The following is a 27,578-nucleotide window of genomic DNA, read 5'->3' as shown; positions in this document are numbered from 1 at the left end:
TAGAAAAGAAATGCTTGGCCATAAAGTGGGCAGTTCGACAGATTGCTATATTATCTCTTAGGGTGAAAATTTAAATTAGTGTCAGACCATGCCCCACTCAGGTATATAAGGGAGAAAAGAGGAAATATGCGTTTGTGTTACCTGCTGGTTTCTAGCTCTGCAGGATTTCCGCATCCATGTGGAACATAAAGACAGGAGTTCCATGGTAATGCCGATGCCCTCTCAGAGGGGGGAGGTGTGGTAAGGTGGTTGTTGGACACCTAGTGGATGAGAGATAAACCTAGATTAATGCTTTAGAACATATAAGACTAAAAGGGGTTAATAGGCCTCAACCGATTGATTGTGAGCAGCTGAAGAGTTGGGAAAGACAGCTGCTTACCATGTCTCCACCCTTGGGAGTGGCTCACTTTGCAAAATGAGGGCCGTTTGTTTCACAGGTCTGTGTCAATGGAAGTGTACAGATCTTCTGGATTGAGTGCTTTTGCTAAAAGACTAAAAAGCTGGACCCCAATCGGGACGGTCCTATCCTCTAGTATTAAAATCTCACCTTGTGTTAGACAACCACAAGTTATTAAAGGGGTTTATAATTACACTAGATGTGGCCCGATTCTAACGCATCGGGTATTCTAGAATATGCATGTCCACGTAGTATATAGCACAGCCCACATAGTATATTGGTCAGCCACGTAGTATATTGCCCAGTGACGTAGTATATTGCCCATGTAGGATAGCTGCGGAGACACCATCACGTGTTTCTCGACGCAAGCAGTGAATAGCCAGACCTTTCCCCGGGAGGGAACAACCACGGAAAGGGCAGCATCCAATAAAGGAAAACATCCAATACAGGAAAACCACCTATGCCAAGCATGGTATCCATCCACAGACAGCTGTTTCGGGGTGTTTGCCCCTCATCAGTGTGGAGTAGGAATCTGGCTATTAGGAGCAGTGCCTAGTAAAAGGCTGTGAAGAAACAGATGATTGGCCTCGGGGAGACCAAAACATCCAACACCGCGGAGACACCATCACGTGTTTCTCAACGCAGTGATCCAGAACACTGCCCCCATCCCTTATGGGAAATATGCAAATGCATGTAGGATAGCTGCGGAGACACCATCACGTGTTTCTCGACGCAAGCAGTGAATAGCCAGACCTTTCCCCGGGGTGAACAACCACGGGAAGGGCAGCATCCAATAAAGGAAAACATCCAATACAGGAAAACCACCTATGCCAAGCATGGTATCCATCCACAGACAGCTGTTTCGTGGTGTTTGCCCCTCATCAGTGTGGAGTAGGAATCTGGCTATTAGGAGCAGTGCCTAGTAAAAGGCTGTGAAGAAACAGATGATTGGCCTCGGGGAGACCAAAACATCCAACACCGCGGAGACACCATCACGTGTTTCTCAACGCAGTGATCCAGAACACTGCCCTGTCATGGTTCTCAATGGCAAGAGAACATAGTAAAGCATACAAAAGGACTAGCTCTTGGAAGATGGGAACTCGAGCTAAACCTACCGCACAACTAACAGTGGCCGGGTAGCGTGCCTACGTTTTATCCCTAGACGCCCAGCGCCAGCCGGAGAACTGACTGACCCTAGCAGAGGAAAATACAGACCTGGCTTACCTCTAGAGAAATTTTCCCCAAAAGGCAGACAGTAGCCCCCACATATATTGTCGGTGATTTCAGAGGAAATTGACATACGAAGTATGAATATCAACTCATGACACCAGAGTGGCAATTTCAGCTCACAAGAGCTTCCAGCCTCAGAAATAATCAATCACAGAGAACTGGAACAAAAATGCAAAACAAACTTAGGACTACAAGTCCAACTTAGCTGATAGTAGTCTAGGAGCAGGAACATGCAACAGAAAGGCTTCTGGTAACATTGTTGGCCGGCATAGAAATGACTGAGGAGCAAGGTTAAATAGAAAACTCCCACATCCTGATGGAAACAGGTGAACAGAGGAGATGAAGCACACACGTGCAGTACCACCAGAAACCACCGGGGGAGCCCAGAAACCAAATTCACAACAGTACCCCCCCCTCAAGGAGGGGGCACCGAACCCTCACCAGAACCACCAGGGCGATCAGGATGAGCCCTATGAAAGGCACGGACCAAATCGGAGGCATGAACATCAGAGGCTGTCACCCAAGAGTTATCCTCCTGACCGTAGCCCTTCCACTTGACCAGATACTGAAGTCTCCGTCTGGAAACACGGGAGTCCAAGATCTTCTCGACAACGTACTCCAACTCACCCTCAACCAACACCGGAGCAGGAGGCTCAACGGAAAGCACAACCGGTACCTCATACCTGCGCAACAATGACCGATGGAAGACATTATGAATAGTGTTGAGCGATACCGTCCGATACTTGAAAGTATCGGTATCGGAAAGTATCGGCCGATACCGTCACAGTATCGGAATCCAATCCAATACCGATACCCGATACCAATACAAGTCAATGGGACTCAAGTATCGGACGGTATCCCTGATGGTTCCCAGGGTCTGAAGGAGAGGAAACTCTCCTTCAGGCCCTGGGAACCATATAAATGTGTAAAAGAAAGAATTAAAATAAAAAATATCGCTATACTCACCTGTCCGACGCAGCCGGGACTTCAGCGAGGGAACCGGCAGCGTTGTTTGTTTAAAAATCGCGCTATTACTTGGTTACGTGAATTCCCGGCTTGTGATTGGTCAGGTCGGCCATGTTGCCGGGACGCGGACCAATCACAGCAAGCCGTGACGAAATTACGTCACGGCTTGCTGTGATTGGTCCGCGTCCCGGCAATATGGCCGCCCTGACCAATCACAAGCCGGGACGTCACGGGAGGCTGGACACGCGCTCATTTTAAAATGGGCGCGTGTCCAGCCTCCCGTGACGTCACGGCTTGTGATTGGTTGCGCCGCGATCAACCAATCACAAGCCGGGAGGCTGGACGCGCTCATTTTGAAATGGGCGCGTGTCCAGCCTCCCGTGACGTCACGGCTTGTGATTGGTTGCGCCGCGATCAACCAATCACAAGCCGGGAGGCTGGACGCGCTCATTTTGAAATGGGCGCGTGTCCAGCCTCCCGGCTTGTGATTGGTTGACCGCGACGCAACCAATCACAAGCCGTGACGTCACGGGAGGCTGGACACGCGCCCTTTTTAAAATGAGCGCGTTTCCAGCCTCCCGTGACGTCACGGCTTGTGATTGGTTAATGGCGGCCATGTTGCCGGGACGCGGACCAATCACAGCAAGCCGTGACGTATTTTCGTCACGGCTTGCTGTGATTGGTCCGCGGCCCGGCAACATGGCCGCCCTGACCAATCACAAGCCGGGACTTCGCGTAACCATGTAAAAGCGGGAATTTTAAACAAACAACGCTGCCGGTTCCTGCGCTGAGGTCCCGGCTGCGTCGGACAGGTGAGTATAGCGATATTTTTTATTTTAATTCTCTATTTTACACATTTTAACATTAATGTTGTTCCGATACCCGATACCCGATACCACAAGAGTATCGGAATCCCGGTATCGGAATTCCGATACAGCAAGTATCGGCCGATACCCGATACTTGCAGCATCGGAATGCTCAACACTAATTATGAATAGAAAAAGATGCAGGGAGGTCCAAACGAAAGGACACAGGGTTAAGAATCTCCAATATCTTGTACGGGCCGATGAACCGAGGCTTAAACTTAGGAGAAGAAACCTTCATAGGGACAAAACGAGAAGATAACCACACCAAGTCCCCAACACAAAGACGAGGACCAACACGACGACGGCGGTTGGCAAAATGCTGAGTCTTCTCCTGGGACAACTTCAAATTGTCCACCACATGCCCCCAAATCTGATGCAACCTCTCCACCACAGCATCCACTCCAGGACAATCCGAAGACTCCACCTGACCGGAAGAGAAACGAGGATGAAACCCCGAATTACAGAAGAAAGGAGAAACCAAGGTGGCAGAACTAGCCCGATTATTGAGGGCAAACTCCGCCAAGGGCAAAAAGGCAACCCAATCATCCTGATCCGCAGACACAAAACACCTCAAATAAGTCTCCAAGGTCTGATTAGTTCGCTCGGTCTGGCCATTAGTCTGAGGGTGGAAACAGACGAAAAAGACAAATCAATGCCCATCCTAGCACAGAACGCTCGCCAAAATCTAGACACGAATTGGGTTCCCCTGTCAGAAACGATATTCTCCGGAATACCATGCAAGCGCACCACATTTTGAAAAAACAGAGGAACCAGCTCGGATGAGGAAGGCAATTTAGGCAAGGGAACCAAATGGACCATCTTAGAGAAACGGTCACACACCACCCAGATGACAGACATCTTCTGAGAAACAGGGAGATCAGAAATAAAATCCATGGAGATGTGAGTCCAAGGCCTCTTCGGAACAGGCAAGGATAACAACAATCCACTAGCCCGAGAACAACAAGGCTTGGCCCGAGCACAAACATCACAAGACTGCACAAAACCTTGCACATCTCGCGACAGGGAAGGCCACCAGAAGGACCTAGCCACCAAATCCCTGGTACCAAAGATTCCAGGATGACCTGCTAACGCAGAAGAATGGACCTCCGAGATGACTCTACTGGTCCAATCATCAGGAACAAACAATCTACCAGGCGGGCAACGATCAGGTCTATCCGCCTGAAACTCCTGCAAGACCCGTCGCAAATCTGGGGAAACAGCAGATAATATCACTCCATCCTTAAGGATACCTGTAGGTTCAGAATTACCAGGGGAATCAGGCTCAAAACTCCTAGAAAGGGCATCCGCCTTCACATTTTTAGAACCCGGTAGGTAAGAAACCACAAAATTAAACCGAGAGAAAAATAACGACCAGCGCGCCTGTCTAGGATTCAGGCGCCTGGCGGACTCAAGATAAATCAAATTCTTGTGGTCGGTCAATACCACCACCTGATGTCTAGCCCCCTCAAGCCAATGACGCCACTCCTCAAAAGCCCACTTCATAGCCAAGAGCTCCCGATTACCAATATCATAATTTCGCTCAGCGGGCGAAAACTTACGAGAAAAGAACGCACAAGGTCTCATCACGGAGCAGTCGGAACTTTTCTGCGACAAAACCGCCCCAGCTCCGATTTCTGAAGCGTCGACCTCAACCTGAAAAGGAAGAGTAACATCAGGCTGACGCAATACAGGGGCGGAAGAAAAGCGGCGCTTAAGCTCCCGAAAGGCCTCCACAGCAGCAGGGGACCACTCAGCAACATCAGCACCCTTCTTAGTCAAATCAGTCAACGGTTTAGCGACATCAGAAAAACCAGTTATAAATCGACGATAAAAATTAGCAAAGCCCAAAAACTTCTGAAGGCTCTTAAGAGAAGAGGGTTGCGTCCAATCACAAATAGCCTGAACCTTGACAGGGTCCATCTCAATGGAAGAGGGGGAAAAAATGTACCCCAAAAACAAAATCTCTTGAACCCCAAAAACGCACTTAGAACCCTTTACCCACAAGGAATTAGAGCGCAAAACCTGAAAAACCCTCCTGACCTGTTGGACATGAGAGTCCCAGTCATCCGAAAAAATCAAAATATCATCCAGATACACAATCAAAAATTTATCCAAATATTCACGGAAAATGTCATGCATAAAGGACTGAAAGACTGAAGGGGCATTTGAAAGACCAAAAGGCATTACTAAATACTCAAAATGGCCCTCAGGCGTATTAAATGCGGTTTTCCACTCATCCCCCTGCTTAATTCGCACTAAATTATACGCCCCACGAAGATCAATCTTAGAGAACCACTTGGCCCCCTTTATTCGAGCAAACAAATCAGTAAGCAGTGGCAAAGGATACTGATATTTAACCGTGATTTTATTCAAAAGCCGATAATCAATACACGGCCTCAAAGAGCCATCTTTTTTAGATACAAAGAAAAAACCGGCTCCTAAGGGAGATGACGAAGGACGAATATGTCCCTTTTCCAAGGACTCCTTAATATATTCCCGCATAGCAGCATGTTCAGGCACAGATAGATTAAATAAACGACCCTTTGGAAACTTACTGCCCGGAATCAGATCTATAGTACAATCGCACTCTCTGTGCGGAGGTAGTGAACCAATTTTAGGCTCCTCAAAAACATCACGATAATCAGATAAAAATTCCGGAATCTCAGAGGGAATAGATGACGAAATGGAAACCAAAGGTACGTCCCCATGAGTCCCCTGACATCCCCAGCTTAACACAGACATTGCTTTCCAGTCGAGGACTGGGTTATGAGATTGCAGCCATGGCAATCCAAGCACCAACACATCATGAAGATTATACAACACAAGGAAGCGAATAATCTCCTGGTGATCCGGATTAATACGCATATTTACTTGTGTCCAGTATTGTGGTTTATTACTAGCCAATGGCGTGGAGTCAATACCCTTCAGAGGTATAGGAACTTCCAGAGGCTCTAAATCAAACCCACAGCGTTTGGCAAAGGACCAATCCATAAGACTCAAAGCGGCGCCAGAGTCGACATAGGCGTCCGCGGTAATAGACGATAAAGAGCAAATCAGGGTCACAGATAGAATAAACTTAGACTGTAAAGTGCCAATTGAAACAGACTTATCAACCTTCTTAGTACGTTTAGAGCATGCTGATATAACATGAGTTGAATCACCACAATAGAAGCATAACCCATTTTTTCGCCTAAAATTCTGTCGTTCGCTTCTGGACAGAATTCTATCACATTGCATAATCTCTGGCGCCTTCTCAGTAGACACCGCCAAATGGTGCACAGGTTTGCGCTCCCGCAAACGCCGATCAATCTGAATAGCCATTGTCATGGACTCATTCAGACCTGTAGGCACAGGGAACCCCACCATAACATCCTTAATGGCATCAGAGAGACCCTCTCTGAAATTCGCCGCCAGGGCGCACTCATTCCACTGAGTAAGCACAGACCACTTACGAAATTTTTGGCAGTATATTTCAGCCTCATCTTGCCCTTGAGACAGGGCCATTAAGGCTTTTTCAGCCTGAATCTCTAAATGAGGTTCCTCATAAAGCAACCCCAAAGCCAGGAAAAACGCATCCACATTGAGCAACGCAGGATCCCCTGGTGCCAAAGCAAATGCCCAGTCCTGAGGGTCGCCCCGGAGCAAGGAAATTACAATCCTGACCTGCTGTGCAGGATCTCCAGCGGAGCGAGATCTCAGAGACAAAAATAATTTACAATTATGTTTGAAATTCTGGAAGCGAGATCTATCCCCGGAGAAAAATTCAGGTAAAGGAATTCTAGGTTCAGATATAGGAGCATGAATAACAAAATCCTGTAACCTTTGAACCTTCACAGCGAGATTATCCAAACCTGTAGCTAAACTCTGAGGATCCATATTAATCAGGTGAAATCAGAACCATTCAAGGATTAGAAGGAGAGAGAGACGAAGGCTGCAGTAAGCAGAGATGCAAGTGAATCAACTAATGAGCAAACTCAGGAAAAAAAAAAAATAAAAATTCTCTGCAGAGTTCTTTTCTCTCCTTTCTTCTGCCAATTATTTTAACCCTTGGCCGGCCAAACTGTCATGGTTCTCAATGGCAAGAGAACATAGTAAAGCATACAAAAGGACTAGCTCTTGGAAGATGGGAACTCGAGCTGACTGTGAGCTAAACCTACCGCACAACTAACAGTGGCCGGGTAGCGTGCCTACGTTTTATCCCTAGACGCCCAGCGCCAGCCGGAGAACTGACTGACCCTAGCAGAGGAAAATACAGACCTGGCTTACCTCTAGAGAAATTTTCCCCAAAAGGCAGACAGTAGCCCCCTCATATATTGTCGGTGATTTCAGAGGAAATTGACATACGAAGTATGAAGATAGGTTTAGCAAATTGAGGTCCGCTTACTAAATAGTAGGAAGACAGAAAAGGGAACTTCACAGTCAGCTGAAAACCCTTTCAAAACACCATCCTGAAATTACTTTAAGACTCTAATATCAACTCATGACACCAGAGTGGCAATTTCAGCTCACAAGAGCTTCCAGCCTCAGAAATAATCAATCACAGAGAACTGGAACAAAAATGCAAAACAAACTTAGGACTACAAGTCCAACTTAGCTGATAGTAGTCTAGGAGCAGGAACATGCAACAGAAAGGCTTCTGGTAACATTGTTGGCCGGCATAGAAATGACTGAGGAGCAAGGTTAAATAGAAAACTCCCACATCCTGATGGAAACAGGTGAACAGAGGAGATGAAGCACACAAGTGCAGTACCACCAGAAACAACCGGGGGAGCCAACCAAATTCACAACACTGCCCCATCCCTTATGGGAAATATGCAAATGCATGTAGGATAGCTGCGGAGACCTTTATTGGATGCTGTCCTTCCCGTGGTTGTTCCCTCCTGGGGAAAGGTCTGGCTATTCACTGCTTGCATCGAGAAACACGTGATGGTGTCTCCGCAGCTATCCTACATGCATTTGCATATTTCCCATAAGGGATGGGGGCAGTGTTCTGGATCACTGCGTTGAGAAACGCGTGATGGTGTCTCCGCGGTGTTGGATGTTTTGGTCTCCCCGAGGCCAATCATCGGTTCTTCTTCTTTGTAGTATATTGCCCAGTGACGTAGTATATTGCCCAGTGACGTAGTATACTGCCCAGCCACATAGTATATTGCCCAGCGATGTAGTATATTGCCCAGTGACGTAGTATACAGCACAGAGCCACGTAGTATATTGCCCAGCCACCTAGTATATAGCCCAGCCATGTAGTATATTGCCCAGTGACGTAGTATATTGCCCAGTGACGCAGTATATTGCCCAGTGACGTAGTATCCAGCACAGAGCCACGTAGTATATTGCCCAGCCATGTAGTATATTGCCCAGCTATGTAGTATATTGCCCAGTGAAGTAGTATATTGCCCAGTGACGTAGTATACAGCACAGAGGCACGTAGTATATTGCCCAGTGATGTAGTATATTGCACAGAGCCACGTAGTATATTGCCCAGCCACATAGTATATTGCCCAGCCATGTATGTCACAGGTTAAAAAATAAAAAATAAACATACTCACCTTCCAATCCGAGGGCCCCTTGTAGTTCTAACATACTCACCATACTTGTAGTTCTGTCGCCTGTGCGAGGTACAGGCGCACAGGGCCTGTGATGACGTCGCGGTCACATGACCGTGACGTCATGGCAGGTCCTGCTCGCGCATGCGCGCAGGGCCTGTGATTACATCGCGGTCACATGACCTTAACGTCACGGCAGGTCCTTTCCGCGCAGGCACGTAGGACTTGCGATGATGTCGCGGTCACATGACCGTGATGTCATGGCAGGTCCTTCTGCCAGACCATCCGTGCCAACGGAACGTGCCGGTTGCATCGCGAGGAGCGGGAAAGGCGGCGTAGGTGAGTATATAATCATTTTTAATTTTTTTATTATTTTTAACATTAGATGTTTTTACTATTGGCGCTGCATAGGCTGTGTCAATATTAAAAACAACTTGGTCACACAGGGTTAATAGCAGCGGTAACGGAGTGCGTTACCCGCGGCATAACGCGGTCCGTTACTGCCGGCATTAACCCTGTGTGAGCTGTGAGCGGAGGGGTGTATGCGGGCGCCGGGCAGTGAGTGCGGGGAGTAAGGAGCGGCCATTTTCTTTCAGACTGTGCGCGTCGCTGATTGGTCGCAGCAGCCATGACAGGCAGCTGGCAAGACCAATCAGCGAACGAATAGCCGCGACAGACAGACAGACAGAAGGACAGACAGACGGAAGTGACCCTTAGACAATTATATAGTAGATTCTTGGTGGTCTAGGACAGTAAAGGGGTTTATTGCAAAGTCCCTAATTGTCTAGGGTAGTTGCTGATATAAGGTAGTGATTAGTGAAGGGGCTTTTTGTAACATTTCTGGTTCTCCAGGCCACATAAGAGGTTCATAGTGGAATCTTTAGTGGTCTAAAACACTGAAAGGGTCTGTGTTGAGTCCAGAGCACTGAAGGGAGTTCATGGTTACATCTATGGTTGTGTAGAGTAGTAAGGAAGTTAATTGTAAAGCCCTGGTGGTCTAGAGGTTTTTGTTAAATCATTATTGATTAAGGGTAATGATTAGTGATCGTGTTTTTTGTAACACCCCTGGTTGTCTAGAGCACAAAATGTGTATTTTTTTGCAACCCTAATGGACCAAGACACTGAAGGGGTTTATGGTTATTTCTGTGTTGTATACAGGGCACTGAAGGGGGTTCATGGTTACATCCATGGTACTCTATGGTAGGGAAGAGGTTTACTGTTACATCCTTGATTGTCTTTGGCAGTAAAGGGGTTTATAACTGCATTAGTGAAGTGAAGGGTGTTATTGTAAACTCCCTGGTGATCTAGGATAGTAAAATGGTTCTTGGTTACATCCTTGGTGATAAAGGGTAGTGATTAGTGAAGGGGCTGGTTGTCTAGAGCACAAAAGGGTTTTTGGTTTCATCCCGAGTGGTCTAAGACACGAATGGGTTTATGGTTACCTCACTGTTGGGTCCAGGGCACTGAAAAGGGTTCATGGTTACATCCCTGGTGGTCTAGGGTAGTGAAGGAATAAATGGTAATATCCCAGGATGTTGCTATAAACTGTTCAGGCATATAGTCACGGCATGGAGAGTATAAGCAGGGCTATGGCTACAGACTGCACCCTGTCTATCCACTAGACCCTTGTAGCGATGAACAGGCTGTATGAGATACATGCCCACTCCTGGAAATAACAAAGTTTATGGGGGTGTTTTTAAAGCCAGAACTTTTGAAGACAAAGTACGCAGCTAATTATGGGAGCTTCTCAGTATCTACTTCCAACATCACATTATCTTAAAACACATTTGAGTTAAAAAAAAAAGTCTGGATCTCATTACACTTGGACCGTGTACAAATGTTGCATTTGGATCTGGGACAAATCCCTTGCTTATATCTCTTGCTTTGTAAGTGAGAACAATCAACTTTTTAGGAGGGGCAGGAGGTGTGGGTGAAAGCTTGTTGTGCATCCATCCTTTCTCCGATCTGGCCAGCTACATACAAGATGGCATTACAAGCTCTTGGCCGAGGTGCGGGTGTCAGGGACCTGACAAATAGACGTATACATACACGTGTGAACGTACATTCAATTGAACCGTCTTTTATTTCGTAAATTGTTCTCTTTTGGAACATATCGCGGTCTCGCTCAACTGACTTCTGTTTACTTCTGATATTACTTAATTGAGATGAATGAGGGAATGGTTTGGCCTTTGATTTCTACATCGCAACGCAGCAACTTCCTCCATCTGTACGAGACAAAAGAGTGGAAACTTGCCTACTGCAAATCCCATTAATCCAGGTCCAAAAATCCAGTACAAAACCTCAACAAATCCATGTTATCCTTCTTTCACAAGAACACTGGTGCTTAGAAAAATGGGTAAATTAACAGTGACCCAAAACACAAGTGTAACATTCTAGAGCAATGCAATATAAATGTATTTTAGTAAATCATTATGAAACTAGTCTACACTGGATTACCGTACAAGGTTGTACACGCCAGCAGTTAACGTCAACGTCGTTGGCCTTCTTTTCTGAATTATGGTTTCCATAGTTGTAAACTGGTGCAAAACTGAAGCTTCATTGAATCATGAAGACCGAAACCAAACTCTATCCATCTTTTAAATATACAAAACATTTGTAATACAAGTCAAGTGATATATAACACTGCAGCCCTGGGTTTGAATCCAACAAGGACAGGATTTGCATGAAACGTGTCTATATTCTCCCAGTGGATAAGAGGGTTAATCTAATTGGGGCAAAACTGAGACTCTAGTGTGGCGTAAAGACATTATACTATACGACGCCTACATATGCCAGACTTTTCACCCACTTAACAATATTTTACCATATGTGAAAAATTGTCCACTGTAGAAAAAATACAGATATGGAAGGCTGACATTGTCAGATGATTCCTACACCAGTTCACAATGGGTAGCCATGACTTCTGTCGAGAAATGCAACTATATACTTCTACTTCTGTTACTGGCATCGCCCACAATATGTCTGGATTTAGCCGTGGTTATCCATCTCTCCTTAGCCAAGTCACATCTCTCCATCTTTCCTTGGCCAGGTCACATCTCTCCATCTCTCCTTGGCCATGTCACATCTATCTATCTCTTCTTGGCCAGGTCACATCTTTCCATCTCTCCTTGGCTAAGTCACAGCTCTCCATCTCTACTTAGCCAGGTCACAACTCTCCTTGGCCAGGTTACATCTCCCCATCTCTTTGGCCAGGCCACATCTCTCCATCTCTCCTTGTCCAGGTCACTTCTCTCCATCTCTCCTTTCAAATTATGTCACGTATTGACCTCGGCCTTATCGTGTCTTGCCTTCTAATTGTCTCCTGACTTTCTGCTGACTTCATTTCCAGTTTACCCTTTAGTCTGTTGCATTCTCAATTATCTTCTGGTGAAAACCATTGGCTCTATACCTGACCACAGCTTCAGCACCGCTGTCATGGCCAATCTGTCACTATTCTGGAAATCCTCCTGTGGTCATTAGAATGAGGGTTTGGAGCATATGTTCCTCCTAGTTCAGTCATCCCTTATGGACCAGTATGGTTACACATGTGCATTGTATCTCCATTCATTAAGATTTCCGTCAGTCCTACACTGAATGGAGCAACAGTACACAAGTCCAACCATGTTGCTTGAAAAAATGCTGTGCTTGTGTACCTGTGTATGCCAAATTTCTAAGGCAATGTTGTCTTTTAATAAGGAGGTAACATAAGCAGACCTTGTAAGAAGTAGAGTGTCATACAAGAAAGAAAATTCACTAATTTTGAAGTTATTCTATTTTGTGATTAGCCAAAAAGCAAGCCATTTCCTGACTTTCCAGTTATAGGGGTTTGACAGTTCCAGAAAACCCATATTCTCCAGTTGTAGCTTCAGGCACCAGGGCCTAGTTTTGTCTGCTTCTTCTACAAGCCCTATAACCAAGGCCCCTGTTACCAAAGCTCTCAAGATAATTTGGAATGAAGTTGTCACTCAATCTTCCCCAACAAAGGAGCTTTACTGTGAAAAACTCAAATAAACTTCCAGGAGCCAGTCTATTGCATCTCATCATCTCAGGATGCTGGTAGAAAAATAAGTCAAATTCCAAGGACAGGCTCAAATCCCTTGTAAATTTCATAAAGTTGATTAAGTTTCATGTCTTTTCCTCCCATTGAAATGATCGCTTGCTTTTCAGATATTGCAGAGCAGGATATATACTAGTTATACTTCCTCAGTGTAACTTAAGAAGCAGAGCAGGGGTCCGAGGCTCACGGCTTACACCATCGCACTACTCTAATTAAGAAACCACCCCACTGAGCTGAGACTAATCTAAATAAAATATAAAAGGAAATCAGGTTCCAGCCTCTGTTTCCCCATGTTAAACCCATCCTGGATACCGTGTGCCCTTGCTGGGATACTGTATACCTTGCGGTTGCTCTTGGCACGCAGACTGGATTTCGCGTTGCACCGTTTTACATATGCTATGTATATGATTCAGGCGCAGACAGTGTTAGGCTGTGTGCATACTATTTATTTTCTTCTCACGTTGGCGCCCTGCATCCGAATGAGCTGAAAAAAATAGCAACGCGACACAATAAAAAGTGTGCGAGCAGGGAGTCCCTCTCTGAATCTACGGAGGGTTGTTGTTTTGTAAGGCCGTACGACACATGATATTTTTTAGCATATTTATCTGGTACCCTCACATTTAAAGGTTTTGTTAAATTTCACTTATATAGGTCTTGACCAAGGAGTTTGCAAATTTCCGTAGAGTTTAGAAGCCGATTTCCCCCCTTCAGAAGCAAATGTGATTATTTTAGTGGCCAGAAAATAAAGAGAAACCAAATAGTTAAGAGTTTCTTGACTTTGCTCGTTTGGTATTGTTCAGCTGAACTTCATTACTGTTTCCTAAATTTTGAGCACATTTGCTAATTTTCAGGTGAATACAACCCAAAACTACTGTTCAGCACATTTAACTCTCTCCTCCGCCCACCACTGCCACCTCCAACTCCCTTCATCTCTTCCGAGGACTTTGCCACCTACTTCAAAAACAAGATTGACCAAACAAGGCAAACCTTTACTTGTCCACCACCCCAACTACTCCATATACCAGGCCTCTGCCCTTCCCTAATAACCTCCCTCTCCAACATCACTGAAGGAGAGCTTACTCGCCTCTTTTCCAAATCACACCTTACCACCTGTGCTTCCGCCCCCACCACTCCACCGAAACTGCCCTGACAAAAATTACAAATGACTTAGTCACAACCAAAGCTAACAGACAGTTCTCCATCCTCCTCCTTCTTGACCTGTTCTCTGCTTTCGACACAGTCGATCACTGCCTACTGCTACAGATTATTTCTTCCCTTGGCATCAAAGACCTCGCCCTGTCCTGGATTGCCTCATACCTATCCAACCGCACATTTAGCATTTCCCACTCCCACACTACCTCCTCATCCCGCCCTCTCTCTGTTGGAGTCCCTCAAGGCTCTGTCCTAGGGCCCGTATTTTTTTCCATCTATACCCTTGGCCTAGGACAACTCATAAAGTCCCATGGCTTCCAGTACCACCTGTATGCAGATGACACTCAGATCTACCTCTCTGGCCCAGATGTCACCTCCCTGCTGTCCAGAATCCCAAAGCGTCTGTCAGCCATATCCTCCTTCACCTCTCGCTTCCTAAAACTTAATGTAGACAAAACCGAATTCATCATCTTTCCCCCACCTCACGTATCCCCCCTACCCGATCTATCTACTATGGTAAATGGCATCACGTTCTCTCCCGCACCTGAAATCCGCTGCCTCGGGGTAACTCTCGACTCTGCCCTGTCCTTCAAACCTCACGTCCAAGCTCTTGCCACCTCATGTCGCCTCCAACTCAAAAATATTGCCAGAATCCGTTCCTTCCTCAGCCTACAATCTACCAAAACTCTTGTGCATGCTCTCATCATCTCCCGCCTCGATTACTGCAACACCCTCCTCTGTGGCCTCCCAGCTAACTGTCTTGCACCACTCCAGTCTGTCCTCAACTCTGCTGCCCGGCTAATCCACCTCTCTCCTCGCTTCTCCCCTGCTTCTCCCCTCTGCAAATCCCTCCACTGGCTCCCAATCCCCCAACAAATCCAGTTTCAAACTACTAACACTGATCCACAAAGCCATCCACAACCTGTCCCCTCCCTATATCTCTGAACTAATCTCCCAATATCTTCTCTCTCGTAATCTTCGATCCTCCCAACACCTCCTACTCTCCACCACACTTATTCATTCCTCACACAACCGCCTCCAAGATTTCTCCCGAATATCCCCCATCCTCTGGAATTCCATGCCTCAACATGTCCGATTATCCACCACCCTCGGATCCTTCAGTCGGAACCTGAAAACCCATCTCTTCAGGAAAGCCTACAGCCTACAATAACCATGTCGCCGCCTCACTGCCGCCAGAGCCGCCGCCTCACCACCGCCAGAGCCGCCGCCTCACCCATACCTTCTGTCTCTTCCCCACTATCCCATAGAATGTAAGTCCGCAAGGACAGGATCCTCTCCCCTCTGTACCAGTCTGTCACTGTAAACCTGTTTACTGTAAACGATATCTGTAACCCCTTTCTCATGTACAGCACCATGGAATTAATGGTGCTATATAAATAAATAATAATAATAATAATATTGATAGCAGAGGTATAGGAAGATGGTAGCCATGACACTTCCCATAGGAAATTGTTTCTATGCTCCTTTCCTGCTTTCTCCAAAAGCTCCTGAATGTGCATTTGGATGACGTTTATGGAGCATCTTGGCCTTAGGCACAATGAGGTTTCCGTAACTTTCTGGAAGGACTCAACTCTTCATTAGATCTGGGAAGTTTCACCATTGTCCAGGAGACCCACAGATGTTCCTGGAGAGTTGGTACAGTAAGTATAATGTAGACTGAGTTTTTTAATAACCCCTATAAGTTGGATATCTACAAGACGTTTGCGTCACCAATAAAACCCCAATGATAACCTGAGACCAGAGTCAAACTGACTCAAACCAGAGTCCCAAAAGATTCTCCAATGAGCGCAGGCTTTAACACAATGTTAAGCTTCCAATACCACATTGCTGTAATTGTCCGAAAGAAGACAACTTCATTTGCAGCTCACTTTGGAGTAACAAATGTCACTTAGTCTCCACAAAGTGGGCAAAAAATAATTTGATCAGAGTGCTACCATAGTGCCTATAAGCATGCCTGCAACAGAGAGTGCCCATATAGTAAAGAACCAAGGAAGTCCAGGCAGTTTTTTGCAAATATTTTCCTTTTATTCGGTACATAAATTGGCGCATTTCAGTCCATCCAAAACTTTCATCAGCAGTGAGTCCCGAGACTCTCTTGCTTGTTTATTATTTAGCCTTCCATGTGCACTACCCTCACCAGTGGAGTAATGTATTGAACTGTTATAGTGCCCATATAGTGTCCCCCAAATAATTGTTCACACTGAAATACATTTTCATAGTGCCAAGCCAAGCACCGTACTCCAACAGCATTGGTGACAATTGTCCCCCAAATCACCTGTGCCAATCTTAATGCTCTCATGGTTCCCACAAAATTAACATAGTGCCTAACAAAAAAGTCAACATCATGCCAAATTCCCCACAACATTAATAGTGTTATTGTGTACTTTTCAAAGTATCATTAAAAATAATGATACTCCTAACCAGAGCGTGCCTAAAAAGTAAAATTACTCACCGAACCCCATTTCCATATTGCACACAGTAGTATAGGCTTCTTCCGGTCTTTAGCTTGTATGTACTACAGGGGCAAGTAGGTGTGATGACGTCAACGTGTCTACCTGCACCAAGGACCTGCCCATAGGCTTCAGGACTAAAATGGTCTTTGGTCTCCAAGGGTGAACAGCGGAGCACTGAGCAAATAGCTTTTAAGCTTTGCTGCCATTTTAAGAGTCCTCTTCAGCTTTTTTTGCTGGTCACCATATGGGCATCATTTATTTTGTTAGAATTAAGGGAGCATTAGACTTTACACTGCTATTTTGGAGGACATTTGGCACCACTACTGTTGAGGTGTGCTGTAAGGGGGTACATCGGTTAGGCACTAGGTCAATGACCTACCCAACACTAGTTAATCATGATAGATGGGGTGCAAACCTCTGTTCTAGAGTAATTCACTCATACTGTGAGGTGCCAGACGCGCCAATCTAACCAAAGACTTGTTTGACCAGTAGACACTCCTCAGTATTAGCATAGTAGAAATTTTTGGCTTTTCGATAAATGTTTTTGGCATTTGCCTTCTGTGCTTTTATACATTATCAAAGCTTCAATACCCTGAACTCTCATCTAAGGCAAATAAATTGTTTTCAAGAATAACATTTCCACCCATAAATTTTTCTTTTTCCAAATATTTATCCTAATTAACAAGCAATTATCTGGTTCCAAGATTTGTTTTGTTTGTTTTTGTTGTTTTGGGGGTTTTTTTTTGTGCCCTGTTGGTTTTCTACACCTTTCCTTCATCCGAGAGCTGGAACCTGTCGCTTTACCGCCACTCACAGAGAAGGTGATTTATTATAGAGGGAGGATCTGTGTTCTGCAGTCAGTTCGTATTACTGATACCTCCGTGCTGAGCCCTATCTACTAAATGCCGCATTCATTTAATATTTAATTGCCTCTTACATTCCCCTGGAAAAAATAACAGGAAATGCGTTTACTGAAGAACGTCCTTACACCCAGTCTTCCAACCTCCTAGAATGTATGGCCGTTACCAGGAAAGGCAGACGCCATATAGAGAGTCAAAATAAAGCCTGGTCCGTAGAGTAAAGCACAAACTCCCCAGAAAATTGCTCTTTGAATAAGTTTCCATGACATTCTCGTCAATAGTCTTGACAGATAAAATGTTTCTTTCACCGGCCAGGAAAAACATACCTGCTTATCGTGCTTACATACTAAGAACTTTTTTCTATCGAAATTTTCCATGTTAGTTGCAGAAAGGTACACAAATATGAACATTAGTGACATATATATATATATATACTAGCTGTACTACCCGGCTTCGCCCGGGTTAATGACTGCTGTTAGCAAAATAGAATGTGTTAACAAAAATTTATTCTGCACACAAAAACCACAAAACAAATAGATAGAAATGTAATTATTAAAAGGCAAAAACTAAGCAAATAGAAGCATTTCACAACATATATTAGCTTTGTTATACTGAGAATGTCTTTGTTGCCTATATTAACCAATCAGAGCTCAGGTTAATTAACTGTAGCAAAATAGAAGCTGAGCTGTGATTGGTTGCTATTGGCAGCCTGATAAATCCCCAGCCAACAGGAAGCCCTCCCCCCTGGCAGTATATATTAGCTCACACATACACATAATAGACAGGTCATGTGACTGACAGCTGCCGTATTTCCTATATGGTACATTTGTTGCTCTTGTAGTTTGCTTATTAATCAGATTTTTATTTTTGAAGGACAATACCAGACTTGTGTGTGTTTTAGGGCGAGTTTTATGTGTCAAGTTGTGTGTGTTGAGTTGCGTGTGGCGACATGCATGTAGCGACTTTTGTGAGATGAGTTTTGTGTGGCGACATGCGTGTAGCAACATTTTGTGTGTTGAGTTGCATGTGACAGGTTAGTGTAGCAAGTTGTGTGCAGCAAGATTTGTGCATGGCGAGTTTTGCGCGTGGCGAGTTTTATGTGTGGTGCATTTTGAGTATGTGCAAGTTTTGTGTGAGGCAACTTTTGCATGTGGTGCAACTTTTGTACATGTGGCAATTTTTCTGTGTGTGCAAGTTTTGCATGAGGTGAGTTTTCCATGAGGTGAGTTTTGCACGTGTGGCGAGTTTTGCGTGAGCCTAGTTTTGCATATGGCGAGTTTTGCATGTAGCGAGTTTTGAGTGGTGACTTTTGTGTTTCGACTTTTATGTGGCGAGGTTGGTGTGTGTGTGTGGTGAAATGTGTGCTGAGGGTGGTATATGTGTTCAAGCACGTGGTAGTGTGTGGCGCATTTTGTGTTTGTGTTCATATCCCCGTGTGTGGTGAGTATCCCATGTCGGGGCCCCACCTTAGCAACTGTACGGTATATACTCTTTGTCGCCATCGCTCTCATTCTTTAAGTCCTCATTGTTCACATCTGGCAGCTGTCAATTTTCCTCCAACACTTTTCCCTTCACTTTTTCCCCATTATGTAGATAGGAGCAAAATTGTTTGGTGAATTGGAACGCGCGGGGTTAAAATTTCACCTCACAACATAGCCTATGACGCTCTCGGGGTCCAGACGTGTGACTGTGCAAAATTTTTTGGCTGTAGCTGCGACGGTACAGATGCCAATCCCGGACATACACACATACATACATACACACATTCAGCTTTATATATTAGATATACCTGTATGTAATCTCCTGTATATAGTATATACCTGTGTGTCATCTCACCTATATATAGTATATATCTGTGTGTCATCTCCTGTATATAGTATATACCTGTATGTCATCTCCTCCTATACATAGCATATACCTGTGTCATCTCCTCCTGTATATACTATATACCTGTAGGTAATCTGCTCCTGTATATAGTATATACCTGTGTGTCATCTCCTCCTGTATATAGTATATACCTGTATGTCATCTCCTCCTGTATGTAGTATGTACCTGTATGTCATCTCCTCCTCTATATAGTATATACCTGTGTGTCATCTCTCCTGTATATAGTATATATCTGTGTGTCATCTCCTCCTGTATATAGTATATACCTGTGTGTCATCTCCCCTGTAAATAGTATATACCTGTGTGTCATCTCCTGTATATAGTATATAGCTGTATGCCATCTCCTCCTGTATTAGCCCTCGTTCACACGTTATTTGGTCAGTATTTTTACCTCAGTATTTGTAAGCTAAAATGGCAGCCTGATAAATCCCCAGCCAACAGTAAGCCCACCCCCTGGCAGTATATATTAGCTCACACATACACATAATAGACTGGTCATGTGACTGACAGCTGCCGGATTCCTATATGGTACATTTGTTGCTCTTGTAGTTTGTCTGCTTATTAATCAGATTTTTATTTTTGAAGGATACCAGACTTGTGTGTGTTTTAGGGCGAGTTTCGTGTGTCAAGTTGTGTGTGTTGAGTTGCGTGTGGCGACATGCATGTAGGGACTTTTGTGAGATGAGTTTTGTGTGGCGACATGCGTGTAGCAACTTTTTGTGTGTCGAGTTGCATGTGACAGGTTAGTGTAGCAAGTTGTGTGCAGCAAGTTTTGCGCATGGCGAGTTTTGCGCGTGGCGAGTTTTATGTGTGGTGCCTTTTGAGTATGTGCAAGTTTTGTGTGAGGCAACTTTTGCATGTGTTGCAACTTTTGTGCATGTGGCAATTTTTCTGCGTGTGGCAATTTTTCTGCGTGTGCAAGTTTTGCGTGTGGCGAGTTTTGCACGTGTGGCGAGTTTTGCATGTGGAGAGTTTTGCGCGTGGCGAGTTTTGAGCGGCGACTTTTGTGTTTCTACTTTTATGTGGCGAGGTTGGTGTATGTGTGGTGAAATGTGCACTGAGGGTGGTATATGTGTTCGAGCACGTGGTAGTGTGTGGCGCATTTTGTGTGTGTGTTCATATCCCCGTGGTGGTGTGATTATCCCATGTTGGGGCCCCACCTTAGCAACTGTACAGTATATACTCTTTGGTGCCATCGCTGTCATTCTTTAAGTCCCCCTTGTTCACATCTGGCAGCTGTTAATTTGCCTCCAACACTTTTCCTTTCATTTTTTCCCCATTATGTAGATAGGGGCAAAATTGTTTGGTGACTTGGAAAGCGCGGGGTTAAAATTTCACCTCACAATATAGCTTTGACGCTCTCAGGGTCCAGACGTGTGACTGTGCAAAATTTTGTGCCTGTAGCTGCGACGCCTCCAACACTTTTCCTTTCACTTTTTCCCCATTATGTAGATAGGGGCAAAATTGTTTGGTGAATTGGAAAGCGCGGGGTTAAAATTTCACCTCACAACATAGCCTATGACGCTCTCGGGGTCCAGACGTGTGACTGTGCAAAATTTTGTGGCTGTAGCTGCTACGGTTCAGATGCCAATCCCGGACATACATACATACATACATACATACACACACACACACATTCAGCTTTATATATTAGATATATTTATTTATTTATTTATTTATTTAAGAAAAATCAGTACTGTTTACTTTCACGTATATATATATATATATATATATATATATATATATATACAGTGACTTGAAGAAGTACTTTTTCACGTTACACCCCCAAACTTGTGTTTTTTTATTTGCATTTAATGTGATATACCAACACAACATGGCAACTATTTGTGAAGTGTGCAGGAAATGATACAAGGGCTTTCTAATTAATTCAAAATATAAATCTGAAAATTGTGAAGTGCATTTATTTTCAGCCCCCCTGAGTCAATACCTTGTAGGACCACCTTTCCCTGCAATTACTGCTACAAGTTTTTTGGGGTCTATCTCTACCAGCTTTGCACATCTGAAGGCTGAAATTTTTGTCCATTCATCTTTGCACACTTGCTCTAGCTTCCCTGTCCCTGCTGGAGAGAAGCCTCCCCACAGCATGATGTTGCCATGAACATGTGTGATGGTGGGGATGGTGTTTTCAGGGTGAAGTGCACTGTTAGTTTTCCGCCCCACATAGCGTTTTGCATTTAGCCCAAAAAGTTCTCCTTTGTTCTTACCTGACCAGAGCACCATCTTCCATATGCTTACTGTGTCCCCTACATGTTTTTTGCTATCTGCAAACAGGACTTCTTATGGACTGCTTCAAAAATGACTTGACTTTCTTCTTGCCACTCTTCCATAAAGGCCAGATTTGTGGAGTGTACAATTAATAGTTGTCCTGTGGACTGATTCTCCCACCTGAGCTGTGGACCTCTGTGACTCCTCGAGAGTGACCATGGGCCTCTTGGCTGCTTCTGTCATTAGTGCTTGCCATGCTTGGGATGCCAGTTTAGGTGAACAGCAATGTTTTGGTTGAATTGCAGTTGTGTCATACTCCTTACATTTTTGGATGATGGATTGGACAGTTCTTCATGAGATATTCAGAGTTTGGGCTATTTTTTTTACAACCTTACCCTGCTTTAATCTTTTCCCCAACTTTATCCTGGACCCTGACTTGTCTGGTGTGTTCCTTGATTTTCATGATGTTTTTGATCCCTAATGTTCTCAAATAAACCTCTGAGGCCTTCACAGAACTGCTGTAGTTATACTGAGAATAAATTACAGGTGGGCTCAATTTACTAATTATGTGACTTCTGGAGACAATAGGTCACTCATGATTTTATTTAGGTATATCAGACTAGGGGGGGCTGAATACAAATGTACGTCACAATTTCCTTTCCTTTACACTTCACAAATACTTGCTACTTTGTGTTGGTATATCCCATAGAAACCCTATAAAATACATTTATGTTTGTGGGCGTAACGTGAAATTAATGTGGAAAAGGTCATTTTTCAAGGCACTGTATAGGGAATGCACCTCTGTGACGTCGATCTGCCATAATAAGGTACATGGACTAGGGTTCTTTTCATGGGGCAATCTCTGTAAAGAGCATTTCCTTCTTTGAAAAATCCACAAATTATTAAAATCTTAAAGATATTGCTGGAGTCTTCTTTTACCTTAGGGATGTATTTGAAGAAAGTTGGGTGACATCCAATATGTCTGCCCACCTAGCTTTTTCAGGCTTTGAATGGCAAGCTTACCTTGTTATATGGTGGTAGTAGAAGAGAAGGATGCTGAGATGCAGAGGTGTAACCTGAAGCTTGTGATCATCAATGGAAAAAATCTCCAACAGGGCCCCCAACTATCCTGGAGATTTAATAGATTGCTCTTCTCCTATGGGCCAAAGGAACCCTACCCCTGCCCCCTAGGTTATATGGCCTGGGAGCAAATGTAATCACTGCACTCATGATAGTTACGCCTCTTTTGAAAGGTTTAAGGGAAATCTTCAACTTTATGCAAATAATTCTTAAAGAGTTATTTCCATCTTCATAAATTAGTATTGTCAGAAAGAGCTTGGAAAAACAAGCAATTTTGCAATTAACTGCTTATCAAAATTTTCAGCCGTTCTTGAAATATTAATTTTTTTTTATTACAACTCATTGTCTTGGAGACCGACCACTGTTGCTAGACAGTGGAACACGCACATTGATTGCACGCTCTTTTCTATTGAGTTTGAAACCATTGTTTGAAGCTGGCTTGGATCTCTGAAGTGCGCTAGTGCCTACTAATCCTGGCCAGGCTTAGCTCAGTGCTTACAAGCTAGACAGCAGAAGTGGTCGGTCTCCTTTGCAACGAGTTGTAAACAAAAGAAAAAGTGTTAATGGGAACCTGTCACCAGGTTTGGCCAATACGAGTTATGGCCACCGCCTTTCAGGGCTGATATACAGCATTCTATAACACTTTATATCTGCCCCTAACCCGACCTAGAAGAACGGAAAAATAACTTTTATGATACTCACCTGCTGGGCGGTCCGGTCCGAGGGGTGTCACTCTTCTTGTTCTGGCGCCTCCCATCTTCTTGCGATGCTGTCCTCCTGCTTGCTTCGTGTGGATTACGCGTCCCTGCATCATCCATACAGTCTCACTGGCATCGCGCTCCTGTGCAGGTGTCCTGCTCTGACCTGTTGAGGCCAGAGCAAAGTACTGCAGTGAGCAGGCGCCAGGCCTCTCTGACCTTTCCAGGCACCTGCGCACTGCAGGACTTTGCTCTGCCCTCAACAGGACAGATAAGTACGCCTGTGCAGGAGCGCGATGCCGATCAGACTGTGTGGACGATGTAGGGACTCATCATCCACAAGAAGCAAGCAGGAGGGTGGGGATCGTAAGAAGTTGGGAGGTGCCAGACCAAGAAGAGCGACACCCCTCGGACCGGACCACCCCGCAGGTGAGTATAATAAAAGTTATTTTTCTTCTCTTGAAGGTCGGGTTGGGGGCCGATATACAGCATTATTGAATGCTGTATATCAGCCATGAAAGTTGATGGCCGTATCTCATATCGGCCAAACCTGGTTACAGGTTCCCTATAATATCTCAAGAATGACTGCAAATTTTAATAAGCAGTAAATTGCAAAATTGTGGGTTTTTAGCACTCTCCGAGAATATCATCAGTGAATATTGTAATAACCCTTTAATAGTTGATGTATAATTAAAAGTTTTAAAACATTTTAATACACTTTGTTTTTTTAGTCCCTCAACATTTTCAAAACTTCTACTATTTAGCTGAGGGTTTGTGATAATATATCCAATATAGACAATACATTTCTAGTTTATACATTATCAGTATATATTTATCTACTCTGCTGCATATTCTATGTTACCAAGCAGTTAAATTAGCCTCAAATAGAGGGTAGGATAAACACAATAGTAACAAACCATCAGCTGTGAGAAGTTAGAAAGTTGCTCAGCTGGGTAACTCTTAGAAAGAAAATCTGTCATCAGGTTTTGGCTATGAAATCTATCAGACCCTGATTCCAGCGATGTGTCACTTGCTGGCCTGTATGTTGATGCTTCAATACAATCAGTGCTTCATCAGCAGGAGATTATCATTACAGACTGTGAATCATAGAATGTTATAGTTGGAAGGGACCTCCAGGGTCATAGTGTCCAACCCCCTGCTCAATGCAGGATTCACCAAACAATCTCTGACAGATGTCTGTCCAGGCTCTCATTGAAGACTTCCATTGTAGGAGAACTCACCACCTATTTCTCCTGCTCTGTGTAATGCCACCCACATCACTAATTAGCAGCTTTCTGTCAATGTAGAGAGTATACAGAAAGCTGCTAATCAGATGTGTGGGCAGGGCTATACACAGCTCAGCTTTTGAGCTCTGATATATCTCCCTCAGAAAAAACAGGGATTATATCAAAATGACAGTAAGCTGCTTAGTAAGTGACACTTCCCTGTCTAATGTCTAATTGGAATATAAATATATACATTGTGGTAGAGCGGCTCACTTGGCTGGACACAGAGGTATAACTGGAACACTGTCTCTTTAAGAAAAGGCTTGGTTTATTGTAGCAGCATAAACCAAGCTGGGAAAGTAAAAACGGCCCTCTGGGCAAAACAGCAAAGCAAAGAAACAAAAAAAACAGACCTTTTCTTAACAGGATCAACCCGCTCAGGCAGCAATGTCCATGGTTCAGATTGAGCACACACCTTCCTGGAGTGTTCTCTCTCCAGGTTCCCAATGAACACTGAAATTTCTGTCAGTCAGCCATTTAAGCCCAGACCATATGACTCCTCCGTCATGTGATTGATCACATAATCTCGACATCACATAGGTCCTGTCAGGACACTGCAGGTGGAGATATGGTGGACTCTGTTATGGACCTGGTGGTTAGGAGCACCCGGAATGACCTGATGAGTAAACTCAAAATCGGGACTAGCTCTGGGGAAGTGGGAACTCTGCTGACCGCAAACCCTACTCCTATCACACACACTAGAAATAGCCGTGGAGCATACCTAACTCTCCCTAGACGCCTCTTCACAGCCTAAGAGCTAACTACACCTAAAGATAGAAATAGAAGCCTTACCTTGCCTCAGAGAAATTCCCCAAAGGTAAAGGCAGACCCCCACATATATTGACTGTGAGTTAAGAGGAAAGTCACAAACACAGGAATGAAACAGGTTTTAGCAAAGGAGGCCAGATTTCACTAAATAGTCAGAGGATAGAAAAGGGAACTATGCGGTCAGCACAAAAGACTACAAAAACCACGCAGAGTAAGCAAAAAGACTCCCCACACCGACTCACGGTGTGGAGGTGCCACTCTGCACCCCCAGAGCTTCCAGCTAGCAAGGGAATATCAGATAGCAAGCTGGACTAGAAATTAGCAGTACTAAGAAATATATTCAGGAAGCAGTAACAACAAATGAACTAGCAAAGACTTAGCTTCTGCTGGAGTAGACAGGTCCTCAGAGAAGTCCAAGAGAGATCTGAACCAATACTGATACATTGACAGCTGGAATGAAGTATCGATCAGAGTGGAGTTAAATAGGGAAGCCAGCATAGCAATAAACGAGAGCAGCTGATAAAGCTAACCTCAGTGACCAGCAGTTCCGCTCGAAGCCACCAGAGGGAGTCCAAGAGCAGAACTAACCAAAGTACCATTCATGACCACAGGAGGGAGTCTGAGAACGGAATTCACAACAGTACCTGTTGTGAAATTGGATTTTGGGCTCCCCTGGTGGCCACTGGTGGAATTTAACTGGTGTGCATCATCCCCTCTGTTCACCTGTTTCCATCAGGATGTGGGAGTCGCTATTTAACCTTGCTCCTCTGTCACTTCCATGCCGGTCAACATTGTAATCAGAAGCCTTTCTGTGCATGTTCCTGCTGCTAGACAACTCCCAGCTAAGTTGGACTTTAGTCCTCGTTTGTTTTTGCATTTTGTTCCAGTTCACAGCTGTAGTTTCGTTTCTGTGTCTGGAAAGCTCTTGTGATCTGAAATTGCCACTCTGATGTTATGAGTTAATACTAGAGTCTTAAAGTAATTTCAGGATGGTATATTGATAGGGTTTTCAGCTGACCATGAAAGTGCCCTTTCTGTCTTCCTGCTATCTAGTAAGCGGACCTCAATTTTGCTAAACCTATTTTCATACTACGTTTGTCATTTCATCTAAAATCACCGCCAATATATGTGGGGGCCTCTGTCTGCCTATCGGGGAAATTTCTCTAGAGGTGAGCCAGGACTATATTTTCCTCTGCCAGGATTAGTTAGTCCTCCGGCCGGCGCTGGGCGTCTAGGGATAAAAAACGTAGGCAACGCTACCCGGCTACTGTTAGTTGTGCGGCAGGTTTAGTTCATGGTCAGTTTAGTTTCCATCCTTCCAAGAGCTAGTACTTATGTTTGCTGGGCTATGTTCTCTTGCCATTGAGAACCATAACAGTTTGACCGGCCAAAAAGGGTTAAATTAATTGACAGAGAAAGGAGAGAAAAGAGAAGTCTGCTGAAGATTTTTTTTTTTTTTTTTTTTCCCCTTCCCTTCAGTTCTGAGTGTGCTTGTAATTGAATCTCTTGCAAGTCTGCCTATATTGCAGCCTTTCTCTCTCTCTCTCTCCTTCTAATCCTGGAATGGCTCTGTGTTCACCTGTTTAAAATGGATATTCAGAGTTTAGCTGCAGGTTTGAATAATCTCACCACGAAAGTTCAAAATTTACAAGATTTTGTTGTTCATGTTCCTATATCTGAACCTAGAATTCCTTTGCCTGAATTTTTCTCGGGGAATAGATCTTGCTTTCAAAATTTTAAAAATAATTGCAAGTTGTTTTTGTCCCTCAAATCTCGCTCTGCTGGAGATCCTGCTCAGCAGGTCAGGATTGTGATTTCCTTGCTCCGGGGCGACCCTCAGGATTGGGCTTTTGCATTGGCTCCAGGGGATCCTGCGTTGCTCAATGTGGATGCGTTTTTTCTGGCCTTGGGGTTTCTTTATGAGGAACCTCAGTTAGAGCTTCAGGCGGAAAAGGCCTTGATGTCCCTATCTCAGGGGCAAGACGAAGCTGAAATATACTGCCAGAAATTCCGTAAATGGGCTGTGCTTACTCAGTGGAATGAGTGCGCCCTGGCGGCGAATTTCAGAGAGGGTCTCTCTGATGC

At 44.5% G+C, this 27,578-nt stretch overlaps 1 long non-coding RNA gene across 2 annotated transcripts in view; it reads right to left on the bottom strand.

Annotated features, from left to right (window-relative positions):
* LOC143766065 (uncharacterized) overlaps positions 1-27,578 on the bottom strand; it is a 79,410-nt gene that overhangs the window by 10,132 nt on the left and 41,700 nt on the right. For both annotated transcript variants that reach the window (XR_013213515.1, XR_013213516.1), the window contains one exon: positions 142-260. This is a non-coding gene — a long non-coding RNA (uncharacterized LOC143766065). The remainder of the gene's footprint in view (positions 1-141; positions 261-27,578) is intronic.

This window comes from Ranitomeya variabilis, chromosome 4, assembly GCF_051348905.1.
Source record: "Ranitomeya variabilis isolate aRanVar5 chromosome 4, aRanVar5.hap1, whole genome shotgun sequence".
Taxonomy (NCBI): Eukaryota; Metazoa; Chordata; class Amphibia; order Anura; family Dendrobatidae; genus Ranitomeya; species Ranitomeya variabilis.
Note: the sequence above shows the minus strand (reverse complement) of the source record. Positions and strands in the feature narration are given on the sequence as shown.